Source organism: Mus musculus, chromosome X, assembly GCF_000001635.26.
Source record: "Mus musculus strain C57BL/6J chromosome X, GRCm38.p6 C57BL/6J".
In the NCBI taxonomy this organism is placed as follows: domain Eukaryota; kingdom Metazoa; phylum Chordata; class Mammalia; order Rodentia; family Muridae; genus Mus; species Mus musculus.
The window spans coordinates 96,104,528-96,125,048 of NC_000086.7; the positions used below are offsets into that span (position 1 = coordinate 96,104,528).

The following is a 20,521-nucleotide window of genomic DNA, read 5'->3' on the forward strand; positions in this document are numbered from 1 at the left end:
TACAGACTTGACCTCCATGCCTATCAAGGTCTGACCTCTTTGAATTCAAGCTTGACTTGTCTGGTGTGTTAGAACACTATGGTAGGACACTATGGATAGAAGAACACTTGTCTTTCTAATTTAATGATAGTATTTGGTGCTGTAGTAACCATTTTAATATAATCCTGAGTCAACTGATCTCGACCCTCAACTTTAGGTACTTTGCTAGTGGGTCAAGTCTTGGGTTGCTAGTGGGGGGATGGAGAGTTTTCAGGCTTACATAGAAAGGGTATAGTATTAAAAGATACAGACCACAGAATTAGACTACTTGGATTCACATTCTAAGCACTCACCTATGTGACCAATGAGTTGTTCCTAACATGTACAAGCCCCTGGGTTGAATCTCCAGAACTAAAAGTAAAAGGAGCTAAGTAACTTACCCAAGGTATAACTCACTACTCACATAGCTGCAATTTGAATCCAAACTGTCTGGTTCTAGAGTCTATGAATATCCCCTCTCCAGCCCCCTTCTCCTTATCCCCTTTCTCCAGTCCCTTACATCTGTTTTGTTGTTATTTGTTTGGTTTTTTGTTTGGTTTTGTTTTGTTTTTTGACAATCTTCTTTTGTAGAATAAGCTGGCCTTGAACTTGCAATCATCCTTCTGCCCCTGCTTCCTGAGTGCTACCATCCATGCCTGGATTTGTGTGTGTGTGTGTGTGTGTGTGTGTGTGTGTGTGTGTGTGTGTGTAAATGGAGTCATATTAGGTGGCTCAAGCTTGTCTCTGAACTCTGGTCTCAAGTGGTCCCCTTCTGTTTTGGCCTTCTGAATAGCTAGGACCATAGGTATGGAACAAATATTCCTCAGTAGGTTACTTCTGAGCCTTCTTTTCCTCAACTGTAATTTAAAGATAATAACTGCTTCCTAGGGTTGTGCCAATTAAGTGAGATGATTTACAGAAGGTGCTTATAACTGTGTCTAACAATTAATAGTCTCATATAAATGTAACCACCAATTATTATTAATATGTTCAACAATCTATTAAGAGCTCGATTTTCATAATTTATTGATTGTTACTATTACTGTAAAGAATGTAAATACAATGAGTAGAGAATATAATTCATGACTTTAAAATTTTCCCATTTAATTGAAGATTTAGGGCTAACTCATTCTTAGAAAAAATTTGATAAAAATGTATTGTATTTTCTATAGATTTTAATAAGGAGTTTACTGGTACATTAATGGGATCTTAAAGAGGTACATACTTGGGGCCAGTGGCCATTCTGGCGGGGGGGAATTATAGGATTTTTATATAATGGTTTAAACTAGGTAGCTGTAGGCCAGTGTCCCTTTTAAATTGTTCTTGCTTTATTGGTAAACCTTCTGAAAGGTCTGTGAATGATACTGTATGTACCTTAAGGTTTTTTGAAACCAGGAGAATTCTAGTAAAATCTTATTTTTCTTGCTGAAGTAGGATTCTAAATGGCTCCAGTAGATGGTTCTGTGGGTGAAGTGAGGACCTGGGTTTGGCATCCCAGAACCCATGTTAAAGATACATCTGCAGTTCCTGAGTTCCTACTGCTAGATGGGAGGCAGAGACAGGAGAATTCTGGAAGCATATGGGCCACATGACCTGGAATGAAGTAGGAGAAATAAGAGAGATACTCTCCTTCATAAGAGGAAGTCTAGGACTGATAATTAAGGTCATCCTCTGGTTCTCTACATGCATTTTGTGGCATGTACCTATACGCACACGTGATGGAAAATGGTTCCTTCCTTCATGTATCTTTTTGAACTAAATTAAGAAATAGAACTCAGTGAAGACTTTCTATTCTGTCTATTCTTGTCCATTGGCTGTGCTGTGGTTTGGTGGAAAAAAAATGGAGGACGGTTTCTCAGAGACTGCTTGTAATTGAGATGGAGGAGTATGATGCTTTCCAAATGTAGCCTCCCTGCAGAATGGGCACCTTGAACTGGGAGACAGATATTTTGGTGTAAGTTTTCAAGTACAGCTCTTTGGGTATGCCTGACAGTGGAAATAGCAGATCTAAGACTGTTTTCAAATTTACTTTTTGCCTGTGAAATTTTGATAGAACGTGTGTGTGATTATGATACTAATTGATACAAATTATGGGAATCACTGAGGTTTGAACATTTGGTGATACAGGGCAAAGTAGAGTCCCGAACAATTATGTCTTGGTTACATATTTAGGAGATAATAGGGGCCAACACCTGTGAGAGGGAGTACAGCATATGTATGGGGCATGGAACATTTTATTCCCTTTAGTTCTGGTTGCCCTTAGAAATATAGGATGGGTAATATAGCCTCATTATTATTATTTTTCTGAGACAAGGTATTAGCATATGACCAAGGTGACTTGAAACTCAGAGATCCACCTTCCTCTGCCTCCTTATTAAGGGCATATTCCACGGAGCCTGGAAAAGCCACACTATTTTTAAGATAGCTGAAGTAGTTTCTGATTTTACCATTTTGCTCTTGTCTGCTCCAATCCCCGGGTCCAGTCTTTTTTTTTTTTTTTTTCTCAAAAATCTCAGGCTGGGTATTTGATTAAGTACACCAAAAGGCTCTTTCTTCCTTGATATACTGTTTAATTAATCTGTGGTATAGGGTTGGAGGTATCAAGGGAACATCCAGTATGATTGCCATTAATTACTATACACAAGTCCTTGCTATCTTCAAGGGTTTAAAGTAAGCTAAACTCTGTGTCTCAACCATCATTGTCGGTAATGGAGACTGACAAGCCTATAAATGTTATTTTACTAAAACCAAAAGTTATATGGCCTTTTCCCCCTTGAATTTGCTTTTTTTCCCTCCAGCATGAAAATATCAGCAACATCAGAAATAATAAAAGGAGAACTTCCCCAGATTCTTTATTTCCCTTGGTCCCTGGGGCATGGTGAATCTAGAATACACTTGGCAAGAATATTGGCTATTTTGCTTCGGGGTTACTTTATTTCTCTCTTATGTGCTCGGAGAGCTGCTCATGAAGTGCCTGAGCTGGGTCTGGGAACAATTTAGCCTATTTGCCTTTCTGCAATAACCTAGGCATTTTCCTATGATTGGGAGCTTGCCTCTGGCCAAAGGCCAGTTGCCAGAGGAAACCAGTGACTAAAGGCTTCCTCCCTGTGATGTCACCTTCTGGAACCATTCCTTATGATTCCCCTCAAGTCGAGTGACCTTATTTGGCTATTTTCACCCCCCTCAAATACTCACCTCTCCTCAACCAATTTCCTGTTCTTCATAACAGGGACCACCTTCTTCAAGGTTTAGCTGTGCTACCTGTAAACTTTTCTCCTTAGGGCCCTGAGAGGAGGAGGAGGAGGAAGGGGGGAGGAGGAGGAGGGGGGGGAGGAGGAGGGGGGAGAAGGAGGGGGGAGGAGGAAGGAGGAGGAGTGGGGAGGAATGGGAAGTGAGAAGGATGAGACAGGGTTGGGGAGGAGGGAGGGCACAGGCTCTGGAATGACTGTGATTTCTCCACCCTGCTTTCTTATCTTTTCTTTCCCACTTGTCCCTGCATAGTTACCTGTCTTTAGTTTTTTACCAAGCTCTCTGACAGCTTAAGTGTTGTCTTGCTTGGCCTGAAAAGGCATAGGAGGTGGGGTAGGGCTAGTGCTCTCAGCATCTGAAAGTATTTTTTGGAGTAGGTAAAGCCTTCCAAGTAGAAAGGCCAAGTCTTGGCATGTCCTTGTTCTATGCCTAGGTGTTACTAGGCTTTCTCAGATTAGGTTTGAAGAACAGAGATTTTGATGCATACAGCTTCAGGCACTTGTCTCATTCATTATTTTTTTTCCTGCTTTAAAATTTTTGTTTTCAGATTTATTTATTTTATTTTATGTGTTTTGCCCGCCTGTATGTCTGGGCAACGCTTGTATGCCTGGTGCCTGAGGGGATCAGAAGAGGGCATCAGATCCCCTGGAATTGGAGTTAAGGATGGTTGTAAGCTGTCATGTGTATGCTGGACACTGAACCTGGGTCCTCTACCACAACAGCAAATGATTGTGGAGTCATTTCTCTAGGCCCCCCCACCCCGAAGTAGAAGAAGCAGTAGGCTGAATCAGGGTACCTGGTTTTAGCCTCTGTCTGGGTGACCCTGAACAAATAATTTTCACACCTTAATTTCTTTACATGTGAAATAGATATTCTGATAATGTGTTTACTCTTGTAGACTAGGAAGATAGTTGTGTAACAACAGAGAACAGTAAGTGTTTGAAGTTGTCCTGTCTCCTTTAAAATAACATTGACAATGTTTTCTTTCCTAGATATCAGTATGGAAACAGACTATATCCAAGAGTCCTACTGTGGGGACAATGACTTGGGGAAACAGCTATTTACAGTGAACCTTGGGCAAAGCATTTCACTCCACTCTGAAGACTAGAGTTGCTGACTATTTTTGGTTATTGTTGACTCCAGAGAGAATAGAAGACCCTTGGAATAGCCATACTTTTATCTGGAAAGGGGATGACCAAGAAACAAAACCAAACTGATTGCAGAGATCTTATTTCCCCCCTCTTCATATAACAGCCTTTTTGGGGCTATGGGATTACTTTTATTTTGAGTCTTAAATTACTAAGGTTTTCTCTTGTCTGAGTCACTGTTGTCTCTGCTGCCCGTATAGAGGGAAAGCTATATGTGTGGCATCGGGTGGAACAGAGGAATAATTTCTAGCCAGGGAGTTTATTACCACATAATCTCTATTTCCATGCTTAGTGTTGGGCTTTCATCTGATTCTGCATTATATGAATATTGTGTTAGACCTGTAGATCAAGGGTGATGAAATTATAAACTTGTTATGAAGGTATGTTACAGTGATACAGCATAAGAACGGATATGCTTTTACTTCCTCCCTATCCTCTCTGTCTTTGGTCTAGGACTTGCTTATCAATCCCACTCTGTATCCCAGCCTTTTAAAAAGTGGCCCTGAACTTGAACTTCCTGGACTCTGAAGTATTGATATTTTCTTCCTTTTAGAACAATTAGCTAAGGCAGCTAACCTAAAGATGTCTTAGTTGTATGAAGCTTGATAATATTGTTTGGGACATGTTTCTTTCCCAGAATCGTGCTGGAATGTTTCTGGGTCATAAAGGCAGCGTCTCCTTTTTTTCATGGCCCCCACATGGTATCTACTAATTGAAGTGGTAAGTCAAAATGGCTTTTGGTAAGAGAGTGTAGGCAACAAGGTCAGTGAAGGAAAGTAATGTACAATTAAACAGAAAGAGAATGGGGCTTTATTTTTGTATTTCCTCTTTTTTTGTAAAATGCCCCATGGCGTATGAGGATGGTTAGCACACACAGAGAACAATCTTTCAAAAACTTACTACTTTAACATATTAGTTCTTATTTATATTTCTTGTTAGGTGTTACATTTGTACCTTAGTTTTTCTATGGCACAGTGATTTGTACATACCTACTTCCTTATACCCTAGCAAATCCATTACTAAAAAAGATGACTGGATAAATGTACATTTGAGATTATTTTTCTCAATATTGCTGCTATTCCAAGCTGGCTTGGAACTTACTGTTTAGTCCACATTGGCCTTTAACTTGGGGAAATTGTCATATCTCAGGCCCTGGGAATATTCCCCAATCACTTGGTGGGGGGGTGCAGGCCTTAGGATTGAGTGCAAGGTCATTCTAAAGTGAGTTGTATGCCTGCCTAAGGTACGTGATACCTGACCTTTAAAAAAAAAAAGAATATTTTAATGGCCTTATAAAATTCCATCAAATGACAATGTTTTATAGACATATTGAGCTTCCAGACTTTTTATTATTTAGTAAACTTGTGGATTTTATAACTTCTAGTTCCCCTTACCTCAAGAAGTGACTATCTTTAGATGGCCATTGTTACAGACATACAAAATTTCTTTCTTGTTTTATGTGTATTTGATATAGGATCTCTTATAGTCAGTCCATTATATCCTTAAGTTCAGTATGTAGCCAAGGATCCAAGGATGACCTTGAACTCCTCATTCTACTGCCTCCATCTACCAAGTGCAGGATTACATGTCTGTACCACCTTATCCATAAGTCTTTCTGCCCAACTAGTTTTGAGATAGGATGCCACTCTGTAGCTCATCATGGCCTGATACACAGTGTAGTGTAGGTTGACCATTTTATTGCCTTAGATTCTTGAGTAATAGGATTCCAAGTATGTGTTATCATACTTAGCATGGGCAAACTTTTTGAAGGGTATTTAATTAGCAATAGACAGAGTAGGAGAAGCAGCAACAGTATATGTAAAGGATCCTGCATGAGACATCGGAGGCACTGATAATAGGTAAAAGACATGGTGAGTGTGTGTGTGTGTGTGTGTGTGTGTGTGTGTGTTTATATGTGTGTTTATGTGTGTGGTGTATTATAATGAAAAACGGCCCAAGCCAGTGCATAGAAACCCAAGTTTTTCTGGTCTTGATTTATAGGAGCTTGTTGAGTGTACCACCACACCATGGTTTTTGTTTGTTTGTTTGAGACAAGATTTCAGTCTATAACCCAGGATAGTGTGGAACTCATTAGGTGAAAAAGGAGATTGGCCTCATAGAAGTTATCATGTTGCCTCAGCCTCCCAAGTACTGGGATTGTAAATATAATACCATGTTGAATTACTAAACAGCCTCTTAAAAGTTCTTTCACGTATGCATATCCCATCATATCCCTTTCAGAATGCAGAGATGGTGTGGTTCCTGAGGCCCTCACAGGAACCTTATAGCCTAGTTCTTTTTAGAAGGAAGTATATAGAGCCTGGTTCCAACTGGCCCAGCATGGCCCTGCTCAAGAATAGTTACAAGTAGCTGGGGTGGGAGGTGGTCCCTTCTTGGCTCTTTAGCTTTAAGTGAGTGGTGCTACAGAAGAGGGGTACCTGACCCTCTTTTAGATAAATGTAGATGTATTAATAGAAACTGCAGTAAAACCAGGACTTTCAGGTCTACTGGCTTCAAATATTCTATGTATTGTTAGAACACTTTTATGTCTGTCACTGATTATACAGTTTTCAGAGGCCTGCTCATCCCATCTGTTTTGGGCAAACAGCTTATGAGGGAACCATCAAAGTTCAAAGGCATTGAGGATAGATACTCTTTTCTTTTGTTTTTTTCCTTTTTTTTTAATAGGGTGTCATGAATCTTAGCCTGACCCATGACTCTATATGTACCAAGGATTCAAGTCAACCATAAGGTTGTCCGTGTCCTAGCCTATATGTAGCCAAGGATTTAAGCCCATCTTAGCCTGTATCTTAGCCTATATATTAGCCAAGGATTCACGCCAACCTTAGTTTGTTTCTTAGCCAAGGATTCAAGCTAACCCAGAATTCCTGATCTTCCTACCTCTATCACACAAGTTTTGGAATGGCAGACACATGCCACCATGTCTGGTGTATGCAGTGCTGGGCATTGCACCTAAGGCTTTTCGCATGCTAGGCAAGTATTCTACCAATTGAGCCACATCCCTATCCCTGTGTAGATATTCTTGATGTAGTATGCTATTTGTATTCAGCATATACTATACCATACTACACATAACTTTTTGCTGCTGTTTTGGTTGTTTGCAAAATTGTAATCTATACTAGGGCTTTGTGTCCTATAAAGAAACGTTTAAACTTTATTTTAATCTGTAGATAATATCTTGGTCAACTGTAAAGCACAACTGTAAGGGTCTTGTTCAAAGTCTTGTAGTAGATCTGGGGATATAACTCCGTAGAGTGTTGGGTTTAATCAATAGAACTCTGGGTTTGATCCCTAGCACTGCATAAACCATGTGTGGTGATACACACACACACACACACACACACACACACACACACACTGCTAGCATGAAGATGGAAGGAGCAGGAGGCTCAGAAGTTTAGGTCATTCTCAGACACACACACACACACACACACACACACAGGCACATACACCGGCAGACAGTCAGGCACACACACACACTGCTAGCATGAAGACACACAGGCACATATACCAGCAGACAGTCAGGCACACACATACACACTGCTAGCATGAAGGTGGTAGAAACAGGAGACTCAGAAGTTTAGGTCATTCTCAGATACACACACACACACACAGAGGCACACACACACACACACACACACACACACACACAGACCAATTTGGGACATGTGAAACCCTGTCACAAAGCATATCAAAGAAAAGTCAGAAAAGCTGCTTTTGAAGTTGAGACCACTTTCGGGATTATGTTCTTCATATTGTATTAGCCAGACCCACCCACCCCAGTGGTTCTCAACTTTTCTAATGCCATGACTCTGTTCCTCATATTGTGGTGACCCCAACTATAAAATTAGTTTTTTTCTACTTCGTAACTATAATTTTGCTACTTTTATGAATTGTAACGTATGTTACACTATCTAATATGCCACCCAAAGGGGTCAAGACCCACAGGTAAAGAACCACTGTACTAGAGTACAAGCTGAATCTACTACTGTGTCAAGAAATAGATGTTGAATAGATACATTTTGTATTCATTAAATAGATCTGCCAGCAAGCTGAACAACTCCATAGTCTCCTGGAAAGCACCTAAGGTGGATTTATTTGGATCCTGGCAGGTTGGAGTATAATGGTGCCAGGAAATGGAAAGGCATTGTTTTTCTTGTGTACCTTATAGTGTCCATTTATCTGTGAGTGTTCAGCCTGATCACAGTCAATTTCTACCTCCCTTTTCCATGTCTTCACACAGTAGTTTTCATGCCAAGGGGGAGTATTGAAATCAAAGCCTTTAGTGGCTTCTAATAGGCAGCTGTGTGAGCATTTCAATCTGCCTTTGTGGAGCAGCCCAGAATTTGGCTTTAGAGTACATATTTGAGGCATTACCTAGTGTATTTTTTTTTTTTTTTTGGTATGTGTAGTGCTCATTATGGCACTGCCAGTAGGCAGGACTGAATTATGTAATCAAATCTGGAGAGGTTTGGGTAGAGCCCAGCATAGATGGATGGGATAACAAGGAAACCCTGGAGATCATATTGTTGGAGTACCCAACAGTTATTGCTGCTATAGCCACACACTCCATGGCTGCCTGAGAGCCCAGAGCTGCATATCTTTGCAGATCTGGACAAATTGTAGTCAAAGCAGCATTCTTTTTAAAAAATGGGAAATGGAGAGGATTTTCTTCCATTCACTTCTGAGATAGAGATGTGGTTTGCATTGGAAGACACAGTATTAAGCTTAGTAGGTAAGGTTGTATGTCATAAAATAGAGCCTAGGAAGGTTACCATGTTTTTTTTTTTCTGTTCTGTTTTGTTTTTGAGACAAGATCTCACTATGCAGAGTTGGGTGGCAGGGGATTTGGAACGCAGACCAGTCTGGCTTTGAACTCAAAGAGATTTGTCTGCCTCTGTTTCCCAAATGCTGGGATTAATGGTGTGTGTGATCACACCCAACAGTTACCTTGTTATTAAAGGACATTTGGTGTTAAAGGATTTTTTTCCATTTGTTTTAAAGTGCTGAGCTAGACATTGTGCCAAGAATGTTAATAGACATAGAATGTAGGATAGATTTAAATCCAGATTGTTTTCATTTGACAGTTTTGGACTTTATCTTTTGGCAGTACAAGGAATTCAACCTAGGGCCTTGACTGTGCCAGGCAAGCACTCTATTTCTAAACCACATTCCCAGTACTCATTCTACTTTTTATTTATATTTTATCATGTACTGTTTTTGAGATAGTTCATGGAGCTCAGGCTTGCCTTAAACTTTCTGTATAAGTTGAGGATAACCTTGAATTTAAGATCTTTTTGCTTCTGCTTCCTGACTTCTGGTATTACAGGTGTGTACTATTGTGCCTTATAAATTGGTTTTGGAAGATCTCTTTAAATTAAACTTCAACTCTCTCAGTAGGTCAAGTAGGCCTTGACCTTGAAACTCTGCTGCCTTAGCCCACCCACAGAGTAGCTAGGATTATAGGCAAATAGGCCCAGATGTGGACTTGTATAGCTGGAATTTGCTGCTTTGTAGGTTCTTCTTTCTTCCACATTTATCTACCCTTTTCCTACCCTTTCAACCACCTAATACTATATATGAGAGAAAAAATGTTAGAAAGGAAAGGGGGTGACATTATCATTAGGCTACTTCTAACTGGTTAGGAGCATCAGGTTCCTTTGGGGCAAGTTTGATCTTTGCCATTAGGATATCTAATATGTCTTTTTGTTCTTTCTTCTTTGTGCATGACTACTTAACAAACTGCAACTAAACACCAAACACCAACCTACTCTGCCTCTCAGGGCCCTAGCGTTTACATACCCTCTGAAAAGTCCCTGGAATTCACAATCACAGACACTGTTTGCAACTGGCAAAATCACAACCCTGCAAGAGCACAAGGAAAATCACAGTGAGCTTCGGTAGACAATCTGAAGCAGCCCCATGTCCCACACATGGGATTAAGATGAAAACATAAAATATTTCTGTGTTTTCCAAAGAAACCAAAACTCCAACATTGTTACTACAGAGTTGCTTGTTTGTCCTTTTGTCCTTTTGTCCTTCCTTCCTTCCTTCCTTCCTTCCTTCCTTCCTTCCTTCCTTCCTTCCTTTTTTCTCTCCTTCCTTTTTTGATTTTTTGAGATAGGGTCCCTCGATGTAGCCCTGCCTATCCTGAAATTTTCAATGTAGACCAAGCTAGTCTCAGACATACAGAGAGATATATGTGCCCCTGACTCCCAAGTGCTGGGATTAGAGATGTGTGCCATTGTTTTCATTATGAAATGAATACATTATTTGATTTGATGAAAAACATGAACAAACCGCAAACAACATAGGGCTAGGGATGGTGATGTACATCTGTAATTCCAGCAATGAAGAGGCAGAGAGAGACAGAAGGATTATAAATTTGAGAACAATACAATTCTCGTTTACACAGTGAATTCTAGGACAGCTAGGGCTACTTAGTGAGACTCTCTGTCTTAGTTAGGATTTTATTACTATAGTGAGACAACATGATCATGGCAGGCAACACTTAGGAAGGAAATTAGCTTACGGTTCATAGGTTTAGTCCTTATCATCATGTAGTATGAAGGCAGACATTGTGCTTGAGAAGGAGCTGAGAGTTCTACATCTGGATCCTCATGCAGTAGGAAGAGAGTGACACTGGGCTTGGCTTGAGCATCTGAAACCTCAAAGCCTGAACCCATAGTGACACACTTCCTTTAAAAAGGCCACACCTGCCCCACCAAGGCCACACCTAACAGTGCCACTCCCTATGAACATATGGGACCATTTTCTTTCAAACCACCACATCCTCTAAATTAAACAAACAAATGACAAGAAATGAGACAAAACTGAAAAATAGGAAGTCTCTCTTGTGCCTGACTACTCTTCTGAGGAGACCACTTTTAACTAATGTGAATGTAGACTAGCCCTTTCCTTTTTACTTTTTCCTCTCTCCCTCCCTCCCTCCCTCTCTCCCTCCCTCCCTTCCTTTCTCCCTCCCTTCCTCCCTCCTTCTTCTTCCTCCTCCTTTTCTTTCTCTCTTCCCTCCTTTCTTCCTTCCTTCCTTCCTTCCTTTCTTCCTTCCTTCCTTCCTTCCTTCCTTCCTTCCTTCCTTCCTTCCTTCCTTTCTTTCTTTCTTTCTTTCTTTCTTTCTTTCTTTCTTTCTTGACAACGTTTTGTACATGAAGCCAAGATTATCCTTGACTTTTTTTCATCCTCCTGCCTTAGCTTCTACTTACAGAATTACAGGTGTGTGCTACCACATCCTGCTAATGTATAGACTATTTTAAATACATTTGCACACAGGAATCTTTAAGCATGCATGTTGCACTAATCTGCATTGTTCTTCAATTGGCTTTGTTTCCATGTAGCTAAAGGAAACATTTCTTAGGTTTAGGGTAGTTATCTTAAATCACATGTTAAATTCTGAATGGGTATAAATAAGCAAATGAGTAAATAGGTAGAACTCTGTACATATAAAAAGTCCATATATTTCTCTTTTCTTTTTAAAATATTTAATCTAAAAAATATGTGTCTTTTTGTGGGTATGTGCATGTGAATGCAAATGATCTTGTGGTCCAGAAGAGGCCATTGGAGCTGGAGTCACAGGTGGTTATGAGCTATCCAGAACTTCTGCCGATAAGCCAACTCAGGTCCTTTGGAACAGTAGTACATGCTTTTAACTGCTTAGCTATCTCCATCCCCTGCCCTCTTTTTTTCTCCCTGTGTCAAGGTCTCATGTACTCCAGGTTTAGCCTCTTTTGTGCTATGTAGGTGAGGATGACCTTGAATTTAGTAGCTGTTTATCTTCACCTCCTCCGTGCTGGCATTTTAAGCTTGAGTTACTATGTTGTGCATAGCCCATACACTTTATCAAATGGGAAATAAAAAGTACATCATGGGCATTTGCTTGCCTAGGAGAAAAGGTGTACTGATACGGGAGTTTTGGACCTTTCTACTGCAAGAAAGGATGTTGAGAGTTGCTTCTCTTTCTATGCTCATCCTTGGAAGAGAAATTGCTATGATTTCATGTGTGTTTCAAATGATCTTTGTAGAGTTCATATTGGTAAGGCAGCTTGCATACCTATGCATATAATGGTCTCATCAATGTTTTGTGACTTTCCAGTTTGGAATAGTTTGTTTCTAAGCAGCACTTAAATGAAAGGCCTGATTATCTGAAGAATGCTGGAAGATGAAGCTGTGTGAGATGAAAGAAACAAAGCTGTGAGTGCATCCATATGTGCATTGGTGGGCAGTTGCCTTTGCAGTTTCTGCAAAGAAGACCAGTGTGAAGGCCTGTCAACAGTGAAGCAAAGTTAAATCTCCTCTCTTTTCTCCTTTTAACATGCATACTATGTCCATAAGAATGGCTCTGCAGAGTGTTCACATGTGCTTGAGTCACCCAGTTGAGGGAAATGGTGACTTATGAAATACAAATGTATAAATAAACACAAACAAACAAGTAAACAATAAGTAAATCTAGCCTATTTATTGCTGCTCCTAGTCTTAGAAACGTACTGAGTATATTGATCATCTGAAGATGCCAAACCAAGAGAGGAAAAGCAGAAGTACCAGAAATGCTGGTTTCCTTCTTCCCATTTGTGGCAAGCTCCACCTCACTCTTGTGTATTCATTTGTCAGACTTCCATAGTGTATAGAGTAGAGCTTCTGCTTGCTCTCCTTTTAATCAAGCAGCCTCTATGACCAGAGGCTGACCTTGGCTGTGCTGGGCCACTGTAGGTATTTTTGCTTTCCCCTTATAGACAAACAGAGTAGCCTACAGACTGAGTATTGGAACTTTCTGACTTGTTGTGAAGCACAGAAAGCAAATATCTGAGATCACTTCCCAGAAAGGAAAAGGAAAGAAAGGAAAGACATTTTTCTTTTTACCTCTCCTTTGCCTGCCTGCCTGCCTGCCTTCCTCCCTCCCTCCCTCCCTCCCTCCCTCCCTCCCTCTTTCCCTCCTTCCCTTCCTTTCTTTCTGAGACGGTTTTAGTAAGTAGCTGTGGCTGGCCTAGAACTCACCGACTTCAAAGTGCTAATTACATGTGGTGTGCCACCAAGCCCAGAAAGAAAAAATGGCTTGGGATTTATGGGTGTGTGTGACTAAGCTATAAACTGTGCTAGGGATTAAATCTGTGTCTTTGTGGATACCAGGTAAGAGAGCTCTCTCTACTTCCGAGCTAAACCCTATGTGGGAGTCTGTGTGGTTTGTTATTTAGCTTCATAAGAATTTCATCCAAGGTAATCCCTGGCATTTATTGTGGGTCAGCCTTGTGGGAAGGTCAGTACTTCCATAGTGTCTTTATAACCTTAGGGTAGTTCTTTAACTTGGTTCAGCTTTATATTCTCCTGTTAGTAAAGTAAGGATGGTCATGCTAGCCTCAGAGTTAATGAGCAAGTTGGATAAGGTCAAATTGGAAAGCTCTCAACTGTTAGCTCTGTAGAAAATCAAGCATATAGGATTCGAGTGCTCAGAGAAGTTTAAATCATGTTTTAATGGCCTCTGTTGACAAAGGCAGTAGAGCATGTCAGATGAAAACGTTCAGCTCATCATTAGGGATGGTTATTATATTTAAAAGGGTAAGCTTCAGTTATCAGAAAAAAGTTCACTTTGGATCAGCTTATTCATAGACCATTTGGGATCAATGAGGCATTGCTGTATAATCAGCTTTGATCTCTCTACCACATGTCCTAAGGCATGTGACCATAGGGCATGTAAATTCTGTTGGTTCTTTCAAAGGATAGTACAAAAATATGTCATTAGTTGAGTAAATAATGCTCTTGAAGATTTTGTTAGATTGCTGTTGCTACCATAACCCCTTGTGTGTGTGCATGTGTGTTTATCTTTAAAATGGGTTTTGTATATCCCTAGCTGCCTTGAAATTCACTATTTAGGCCAGGCTGATCTCCATCTTCTGGCAATCCTCCCACCTGAGTCTTCCAAGTACTAGGATTATTGACCCATCTTAAATTGATGTGAATAACTGATCTTAATCACAAAGGAAATGGCCAACTTCACCATCTAGAACAAGGATTATGATAGGCTTTTCCTTTGTAGATCATTTGTAACCTCCTTGACTTGTCCCTCTAGGTCTTGTTGGCAAAGTTATGAGGTAGAAATTAGAAGGGTAGAAACCTAGACCTGAGTACGTCCTGCATGGGCTGTGTTCCAGGGAAGGTTTGAATGTTTCTTCCCTATACTTTACTGGGATTTAACCTTTGGTACAAAGAGCCAAGCTCACAAAATCTTTAAAACCATTAAGACTTTCATAGCAAGATCTTTTAGCTGTTGAGCAGCTCAGAAAGGAAAACACTAAGATTAGGAAGCTGAAGTGAAGTTCTACTTCAAGGAGGCAACTCCTACTTAAAATAGTAGTTCCCTTTTTAAAATGGCCAAGTCTGATATGAATTAGATACCTCTTTTCAGGTTTTCTGGTCTTGCTCTATTAATGTTGTCAAGTGCCCCTAACTTTATTGCTTTCTTATCCTATGTCTGTTTTCTGTGTTGTGTTATTTTTTGTTTTTGTTTTGAGATAGATAGCCTAGTGCTGAAATTATCAGCTTAAGCTAAAACCTGGTTAATACGGTGTTGGGGAGTGAAGTAGCCCCAGGACTTCATGGGTGGTATTCAAACATTCTACCAATTGAGAGATACATCCATCCCTAGCCTTCTCACTGGTGGTCTAGACAAGACAACACCAGCACAAATGGTAGTAATTCTCTTCATTTGTGGTATGCTTTGTAGTTGTGAAACCCCACCTCTACCCCCTTACTGTTCTTAATATATACTTACTAACTTTTTCTGGTTAGCAAGTTAGGAGTTATCTCTTCATATAGGGAAATCAAGGCTCAGAGTGAGTAAAGAGCTGTAAGCTTATCTAATCCCTCATGGGGACAGGTTGCAAAAGAGAGGAAGAAGATGAGTCTCGGACTCTGCAGGATTTGATGTGGGAAAGGGAGACAAACATTGCTTCATAGAGACCTAGACTTTCTCTCTAGTCATGGCTAGGCCAGCGTTCTGAGATTTGCAAGGAAGAATCCCTTTTGAATATTTGGCCCTTTCCCCATTCCAGTCGTGGCTAATCTCCCCCAGTCTCTTAAATTTTGAATCAGAAGTGAAGTTTAAAAAGATGAAGTTTAGAGAAATTCTTGCCGTTAAGGGCTTGTGGGGTTGGCCAGCTGCTCCATTGTTTTCTTTTTCTTAGGGCCTGGCAGTTGTCTTCCCATGTCACCCATCCAGTTGCTAGTGTCAGACCATTGCTCTCAAGGCTAATTGCCCTTTCCATCTGGCTGTGCCAGTAACTTATTTGGCTTTGTTATGCACACAGTTGCTTGGTATCAAGTGAGAATTGCTTGGCATTTGCTTAGACCTAACCAATATAGGGTCTTATACCTTACTAGGAATGTGAACATGGATTTTAGTTTCCTGTCTTTTAGTTTTCTTTCTTTCTTTTTTATTTTGAGACAGAATTTAATGTAGCTCAGTCTGGCCATGAACTCACCCACCATATAGCTAAGGATGACCTTGGACTCTTGGTCCTCTCGCTTCTGCTTCAGTTTTCCAACTGGCATGGGCTAACACAACCAGGTTCTTTTCACATTTTTGATCTACTAGTTAGTTCTCTGAATTCTTTGTAAAAGATGGTACGTATATGTTAGTGAAAATATATTGTAAAATTTTCCTTCTGGACTCAATGAAAGATTTCAAAAGAGAGAGAACTTAGTGCAAGCAAAGTAGCTTTGTCATGGAGTGCTTGCCTAACACGTGCATGTGTATGGATCCGAACTGCTGAAGAAATGAAAGGAGTGGAAGTTTTGGGTTTGTTAGTATCTGTCAGAAATCTCAACCTTAAGAAACTTTCCCCAATGCTTCATTTGAGGGAAAGAATAAGCTTGTCTTCCCAGGGTCATGAGGAAAAGGTTAATGTGGAAAAATATGAACATACTTTAGGGTTTCTTTTCTCTAAACAGCTTCCAAGGGAGCTACACTCCTGTCTTAGTTAGGGTTTTACTGCTGTGAACAGACACTATGACCAAGGCAACTCTTATAAGGACCACATTTAATTAGGGCTGGCTTACAGGATCAGAGGTTCAGTCCATTATCATCAAAGTGGGAGCATGGCTGCATTCAGGCAGACATGGTGTAGGAGGAGCTGAGAGTTCTATGTCTTCATCTGAAGGTGGCTAGTGGAAGACTGGCTTCCAGGCAGCTAGGATGAGGTTCTTAAAGCCCGGGCCCACAGTGACACACCTATTCCAACAAGGCCCACACCTCCAAATAGTGCCACTCCCTGGACCAAGCATATTCAAACCATAATTCCTCTTGCTCAAAACAGGAGCATTTCTGTGAGGTCAAGGCTGTTCTGGACTACATAGTGAGCAGCAGGCCATCCAGGACTATGTACAAACAATGCAAAACAAAACAAAAATAATTCAACCAACACCCCTACCAATGGTGATGGTGATCTAAACTCATGACCTTAGTGGCTAAGAAGGTAGCTGGAGATTACTTGTTAGAGCACCTCTTCTTACAGTGGAATCTGAGCTTTGGGTGGAAGAAGCTAGACTTGTCTTCTGACCTTGTGCTCAAGAAACTCAATTTACCTGTGCAGTACATATTGGCGTATTTATAGGCATTCATATAGGCTCTAGGTGGTATGGGTTAAGACTAGGCATAGGGATTTCTAACTAACTGCCTAAGGGATCCCAATGTTGGGTAAAAGTTAAGGTAACTGTACCTCTAATAAGAGCTTCTCTTTGTTACAAATTCTTGCAAGAAAAATAAACCGAGGAAGGAGAGTTCTATCCCAGTGGACATACAGCAAGAATACAGTTAAGATGAACTAAAAATTTACTCTGGGTTCTTCATACTATGGTACCTGGAGGTGGAAATGGCCCTGATAGCTCAATTGGGAATTCCCTAAACTTGGTCATGGTTAGAGGAAATGGGAATTGTAGCCCTCAGCCCAAAAATGCTGGGGAAGGTGTGGGGTTCAAAGTAACTAAGTAGCCCCAAGGGAAATGAGTAGCTCTCTTTGTAGGGTGAGTTCATTGTCTGGGCATGTTGCAGAATTGGGCTGGGGTGGGGGTGGGAATAGCACAGAATGGGAGGTGAGTAATGCTGTGGGCACCAAGGCATTCAGTAAGTAGGAACATAACACAACAGGCAGTTGGTGAGTAAGAGCCCAAGGACTTGGTGACTTCACTCTTCAGCTCTATATGGAAATGCTGGGATGGTGCTCTGTCTTGTGTCCAAGACAGGGCACTTGGGAATTGAACACTGTTTGTGTTCTACTTCCTATTTAACCCAGTAGCCTTTATTCCTCATTAGGGAGTAGGGCCACCCATAGATCCGCCTCTGCTAGGTCCCAGTCCCTGCTGCTACAGCACATTCAAAGAGCATCAAACCCTTGCACATATTCTGGTACCATTCCATAGTGTTGTCTGTGATTGTTTCCTCACTGCTCCACGTGAGTGACCCTGATTAAAGAATAAGCTTGTCTTCCCAGGGTCATGAGAAGATGGTTAATGTGGAAAAAAATCAAGGATACTTTAGGGTTTCTTTTCTCTAAACAGCTTCCAAGGGAGCTCCTCTTCCCTGTATCCCTTTCTCCTCCTCTTACTTTCTTCACACAAATACCATTATGTAGTTAACCTAGTCTTGAACTCCCATTGTAATTTCTCTGACTTCTGAATGCTAGGATTACAGACCTGTGATACCATGCTTGTCCCCACCCCCCTCTCTTACCCATAGAAGGAAAGTTGTGAAGAACCACAGTGAGACACATAATATGGGCATGTCTCAGTGATGAGTTTCTTCTCTCTAGTCCTGTGAGGGAAATTCCTAACCAGATCATGAGTATCCTACGCCTAGTCACAGGAGGGAAACTTGTCGGAGCTGGTTCTCGCCTTCTACTACGTGGGTTCAATCCTGGAGATTGAACTAAGATTGCCGGGCATAGTTGTCGCTACCTCTTGCATGCTGAACTATCTCACTAGCCCACCAATAAATTAAAAAAAATATGTTCACTATCCTTAGCTATCAATGAAATGCAAATTTAAATTATTTAGAGATTCAACTTTACCACAGTCAGAATGGTTATTTTATATAAAAATGTCAAATGACAAATAAGTGGTGGTCAAGATGTGGGTAAAGTGGAACCCTTATTCTTTTATTGTTGGGAGTGTAAACTGGTACCGTAACTATGGAAATCAGTGTGGCAGTTTCTCATAAAACTAAAAATAGAACTGCCATATGACTAAGCAATATTACCCAAATCACTTTTAAGTACTACCACAGAGATACTTTCCATCCATTATAAGGATTTGTTTTAATCCTTTGACATTTTAGTACATTTATACAGTGTCCATCTTTCATATCCACTCACCACTTTCCCTGCTTCACATCTGTGAGTTTGTGTGCACACCAGCCATACCATTCTAGAAGTCAGCATTTTACAGCTCTTCCCCTCAACCATCAGTTCCTACGTTCTGTTTACCTCCACTTTCAGCAATGTTTTCTGAGACTTGAATTGGAGGAGACTGATAATGATAATTAATACCTAACTGAGCACTCAGAGATCCTTGTTTTGGCCACTTGGACCAGTCTCTGCATGTTACCATGCATGACCATTTAGCAAAACACCATTTAGTAGGTTCTCCTTTCGGGCCTACGATCTCAGGCATGGACTTTTGACCAGGTTACAGTACCAGACATGGAACCCTTGCTGTGGAGGAGGCCTCATCTAATCAGGAAGCAGTTGGTTATCCCTATAAGTGTCATGCTACTATTTTTATAATTGGGCACATCTGGCCAGCATGTCAATACTCTTAACATATGGGAGTCTAGTACTGGGCAAGACCATTATTTTTGATGCTTGTTTTTTGTTTTTGGTTTTCTTTTGAGACAGAGCCCTGGCTATCCTGGAATTCACTATGTAGACCAGGCTGACCTTGAACTCACAGAAATAATCCAACATCTGCCTTCCTAGTGCTGGGATTAATGGCTTGCAGCACCATGCATGGCAGAAGACAATTGTTTTAGATCCATATTTATTGCTATGCCATTCATGATAGCCAAGAAAGAATCAGTTGAATGGAAAAAGTAAATAGTATATATAAAAAAATTTTATTCAGCTGTAAGAAAAAAAAAGAAATCATGAAATAATGCAGGAAAATGGGTAGAACTGGAAATCCTACTAAGCAGAGTACTCATACTTACATGTTTTCTCTCATGTGAATCCTGGGTTTTAAGTCATACATACATGTATATGAGCAAGTGCAGATATATAGAGCGACTTTAGCGGATGGGCAGAAGGGGAAAAGGATAATAGAACACATGTAACATGAAAGCAGAAGGGAGTTAGTGGAGCAGGGTTCAGCAGGAGCAGGACAGGTTAGGGGAGTAAGGAGGAATTTAGTGAGGGGCAAAAGCAGTGTGGATACAAATGCCATAGTGAAACATCACTTCGTATGGTAATTAAAAAATAATAAGAAGGAATTGTCAGCAGGAGGGATGATGGTTCAGTGGTTATAACACTTGTTGCATTTTCAGAAGACTTGAGTTCTATTCTCAACACTCACACTAGGCTGCTCACAACTGGCTGTAGTTCCAGTTTTAGGGGATCTAAGACTATACCCATGGCACCTGCTTTCATATACACATTCCCACATACAGACATATACACCTACACATGATTAGAAATAAATCTTTTTTTAAGGTATTGTTAAGAAAAAACAGAGAGGCTGTATGTGGCCTAAAGAAACAGTTGCCAATCATCAATATAGACTGTGTCAATTGGATTGCCAATTTATTAGATATCCAGTTTTTTTCCCCTGGGAAAAGTTCTCCCTGTGTTGCTCAGGCTGGTTGCTCCTGCTACCTCAGCAGCTAAGATGGTAGGATTATATGCCATGCTCAGCCTTATAGCTATTTCTTAGATATTCAGAAATCCTTTTTCTTGAACCAGATACATTCTAGGTCTTTTAATTCTGAGTTACAATTTGGCTGCTTGTTGCAAATTAGAAACCATGTTGGTTGCCAACTAACTAAACTACTATGTCTCCTTCTGGGGTACAGTTGGAGGTCATAATTACCT

The 20,521-nt window shown here is 40.6% G+C and overlaps 1 protein-coding gene and 1 long non-coding RNA gene across 2 annotated transcripts in view; both read left to right on the forward strand.

Moving 5' to 3' along the window:
* The window catches only part of Msn (moesin), a 72,509-nt gene that overhangs the window by 8,483 nt on the left and 43,505 nt on the right, over window positions 1-20,521 (forward strand). The gene's annotated exons all lie outside the window — the stretch shown is intronic.
* On the forward strand, window positions 672-4,587 carry Gm30427. Its single transcript, XR_386995.2, has 2 exons — window positions 672-3,264; window positions 4,260-4,587. It is a non-coding gene; the product is annotated as a predicted gene, 30427 (long non-coding RNA).